Below are 4,701 nucleotides of genomic sequence, written 5' to 3' on the forward strand. Positions count from 1 at the left end.
TTTCGTCGGGATACCGAATTCCCTCATGGCCGTGTACAGTTTTACCCTGGCTATGCTATCATAGGCGGCTTTAAAGTCGATGAACAGATGGTGCAACTGTTGTCCATATTCCAACAGTTTTTCCATCGCTTGCCGCACAGAGAAAATCTAATCTGTTGCTGTTTTGCCTGGGGTGAAGCCTGTTTGGCATGGGCCAATGATGTTCTGGGCGTATGGGGCTATCCGGCCTAGCAAGATAGCGGAGAATATCTTATAGATGGTACTCAGCAACGTGATACCTCTATAATTGCTGCATTGTGTGATATCTCCCTTTTTATGTATGAGGCAGATAATGCCCCGTTGCCAATCGTCAGGTATTGATTCGCTGTCCTATACCTTGAGCACAAGTTGATGAACCACTTGGTGTAACTGGTCGCATTTTTTAGCCGATGAATTGCACGGACTGTTTCTCCTAAACTTGGTGGTGGCAGTATTTGTCCGTCATCTTCAGTTGGCGGGACCTCCAACTCGCCGATGTTCTGGTTGTTCAGTAGCTCATCAAAGTACTCAACCAATATGCCCATTCTGTCGGAAATCAGATTTCCCCCTTTGTCTCGGCAGGATGAGCATCGAGGTGTATAAGGCTTCATCCTGCTGACTTGTTGGTAAAACTTGCGCGCCTGGTGCGGTTGCTCCCTGTACTTTTTTAGTTCACAGACTTGGTGGTTCTCCCAGGATTCCTTTTTCCGTCTGTGAAGTCGCTTCTCCGCTCGACGGAGTTCGTGATAAGTCTCTGGGCGTGCCGCGTTCTTTAAGAATGCAACATTACTCGGTATGCGGCAATCTTCCGTTCCGTTGCTCGCTTACATTCATCGTCAAACCAGCCGTTCCGACTTATTTTGCGACTCGGGCCAAGTATGTTTGTGGCCGTATCCAGGATAACGTTCTTCAGGTGATTGAGAAGATCATTTGTTGATGCTTCATCTCCAGGTCCTCTGTTGACTGCGGTTATTGCGGCATCCATTTCCCTCTTATAGGTATTGCGGAGGGCTGTGTTGTGGATGGCTTCAGTGTTAACTCTCACCTGATTGTCAGAGGGGATTCTGGGTGGTGTTGTTATTCGAGCTCGGAGCACCATGCCAACGAGGCAGTGATCTGAGTCTATATTGGCCCCCCTATATGTTCTGACATTCATCAAGGCTGAGAGGTGGCGGCGTTTGATCAACACGTGGTCAATTTGGTTGAAAGTGGTCCCGTCTGTAGAGGCCCACGTATGTTTGTGGACCGCTTTCCGCGCAAACGAGGTACTTCCAACAACCATTTCGTGTGACCCTCCTGATTGAATAATCCGCATTCCGTTTTTTCGTGTAAACTATGGGAGCCAACGTATCGCCCGACTACGGGCTCCTTCCCTACTTGGCTGTTAAAATCCCCAAGTATGATTTTAATATCATATCTGGGGCAGACTTCGAGGGTTCGTTCTACTGCCTCGTAGAAGGTATACTTCTCCGACTCTGCAGTTTCCTCTGTAGGAGCGTGACTGTTAATGAGGCTTATATTTCTAAACTTGCCTCGCAAGCGCAGAGTGCATAGCCGTTCGCTTGTGTTTTCAAAGCCGACAACAGCAGGTTTCATTTTTTGGCTGACTAAGAAACCTACTCCGAGCACATGGTTTAATGGATGACCGCTATAATATATGGTGTAGCGGCTCTTCTCCAGGAAACCGGTCCCTGTCCATCGCATCTCTTCTAACGCTGTTATATCAGCCCTATATTGGGACAGGGTATCGGCTAGCTGCTCATCAGCTTTATCTCTATACAGGGAGCGCACGTTCCATGAGAAATACGCCAATCGTTAATCCGTTGTCGTTGCCGGGTTCGTCGCTGTAAGATCCATCCTGTCCGAGGCTTCGTAACATCTGTTTTCCGTGTAGGGTTGTCAGCCTTACCCAACCCCCAACGTGGAGGACCAGTTGGTACAATTTGTCCCGTTTTTAGGCGCGGGAGACTCGCCTTCATCCTTCTCCGTGTGCAGCTTTTCGTTATGAAAGAGCTCCCAGCGGTCACCACGTGGAGATGGAGATAGGATTTGGTAGTAGAGCTGTTGATGTTGGTTCAGCAGGCATTCCCCAGGTTTCATGCTCCATCGTGGGTACCAATCCACGTTTCGCCCTGGGACCTATACTACTCTTTGACCACCAACAATTTTCAACCGCATTTAAATCCGGATTCTGTTCTAGCCAGTTGAAGATTTCAAATTCTTGATTGCTGATGAATTCCTTTATGATTTTTGCCGGGTGCTTATGTTGAAATATGAACTCGGACGATACTCCTCCATCACTTGCAGCGGAAAGATAATCGAGAAGAATGCGCAAATAATACTATTTACGAATTACTCCATGTGTTAATGTATTAATAAGTAGTTCGCGGTAATGAACCCTCAAACCATGTCAAACCATGCAAGAACGAACATCGTAGTATACTATAGGTTACACATGAGATGGGCTTGAAGGAACTCATTACTTTGGTCAGTACCCTGCTCGCCCATATGATTGAAACCGATTTATTTTGATCTTATCGGAATAAATTATCTAAAAACCAGTAAACAAATTTTGATTCGCTTAGAAATAACGATGATGATTCGTACTTATTCAAAAAACACCCTGCGTTTTTTGACAATTTTCGAAAAAACTTTTAGCTTTTTCTTTTCCATAAAAGCGTTCAATCCAACGTCCTTCAATACTATTTGAATCGCCCATTACTAATGAGGATTTTTACAAAAACAGTAGCTTCGTTAGTCCCTTCTAGCCCACGATAAACGAACAACCGCCCAAAAAGGGCTCTCACTGTAACTGAACAATGTTGTATATCTTAGCACGTGGTCAAACAGAACCTATAAAAATTTATTTTCCCATTACAATAGTGATAGGATAAAACAAATAATGTTATTAGAACAGTCTTCCGCTTGGGGCAGATGTGCACAAGTGTTCTCTTTTAAGAGGAAGGGAGACAGGAGGAAAGAGAGACCTAATTTTAAAACAAATAGCTTACTCCCACATTATATTAGGTTGTTGCAAATGAAATGTCGGATATTTGAGTAAAATTTCAAAAAACTATAACTTTTATGAAAATTAATTTTATTAGTCAAAATAAGAACCAGCAGCTTCAATGCACTTCTCCCAACGAGATACAAGGGCATTTATTCCAGTTTCGTAAAAGTCTGGGTTTCTAGAGCTAAGAAATTCTTCAAAGGCACTTTTGACAGCTACTTCATTGCTGAATTGTTTCCCCGCCAAAAAGTGATCCAAATGCTTAAAAAAGTGGTAGTCGGTTGGCGAGAGGTCGGGTGAATATGGTGGATGAGGAAGAGTCTCATATCGTAATTCATTTAATTTTTGGACCGTCATTCTGGAAACATGAGGTCGGGCGTTATCATGGAGCAGTATCACTCCATCTCTGTTGACCAATCTAGGCCGCTGAACACGTAATTTCTCGTGCATTTCATCAAGTTGGGCACAATATTTCTCTGCATTAATTGTTTCACCACGCTCCAAAAACGAATAATGAATAATTCCAGATGCAGACCACCAAACAGTTACCATTACCTTCTTCGGGTGAAGGCTCGGTTTTGGCATGTGTTGTGGAGGCTGTTCGGCATCTAGCCATTGCGCTGATCTGCGACGGTTGTCGTACAATATCCACTTTTCATCGCATGTCACTATTCTGCGCAAAAAGGGATTGTTCCTGTTGCGGTTGAGTAGAGAACTGGATATTTCCATTCGCAGCGCCATGTTTTGCTCGTTGAGTTCATGCGGAACCCACTTATCAAGCTTCTTCACCTTTCCAAGCTGTTGTAAGTGCCGAGATACTGTCGAATAGTGTACGCCTATTTTCTCTGCAATGTCACGAATCGATGATCGGGGATCAGATTCCACTATCAAACGCAACTCGTCGTTGTCGATCGATGGTCCTGGGTGTCCACGAGGTTCACTTTGGAGGGTCATGTCGCCTGATCGGAATTTTTCGAACCACCGCTGTGTCGTTCGTTCGTTTGCTGCGTCAGCTCCAAATGCTCTGCAAATGTTTCTGGTTGCCTCCGCTGCGTTGTGACCAAGTTTAAATTCATATAGAAAAAGTAGACGTTTTTGACTCCCTTCCATGCTTTTTTCTTTGAGTTTTACTTGGAACTTCAATGACGATTGAAACTGAAATGACTCCTTGATCGAACGAACGACTATTTATACTCAATTATCCCATACCACCAGAGTCACCTTGCGGCAGTTTTAAACATTAAAATCATAACTAACTTCACTTCATTGAAAAATCCGACATTTCATTTGCAACAACCTAATAGAATACGATAATAAATCAATTTTTATGCTAACTAGTGTATACGCATATATTATGCCAGAATATTCACTTTAGTATGATACTGACATTCAAAGTCTTAGAATGCAAGAAATTTGCACAAAAGTGACAACTTTGACTCTGTGGGGAGTAGCGTCACCAAACAGCTAAACTTAATGATACTAGGATAAACCTAAGGGGGTTCCTAGTCAATTTTTAGCAAATATACTTATAATATACTATTATTAATTTTACCGATACCTATTTAGGTATTGGTATGGAGAATGTTTTGAGGCCCAGATACTATGTGCATTGACTAATATATCTTTTGTCAGAGTTTTGGGTTGAGTAGTTTCTGAGAACGGGTCCTTGAAGT

Source organism: Hermetia illucens, chromosome 3 (assembly GCF_905115235.1).
Source record: "Hermetia illucens chromosome 3, iHerIll2.2.curated.20191125, whole genome shotgun sequence".
NCBI classification, from domain to species: domain Eukaryota; kingdom Metazoa; phylum Arthropoda; class Insecta; order Diptera; family Stratiomyidae; genus Hermetia; species Hermetia illucens.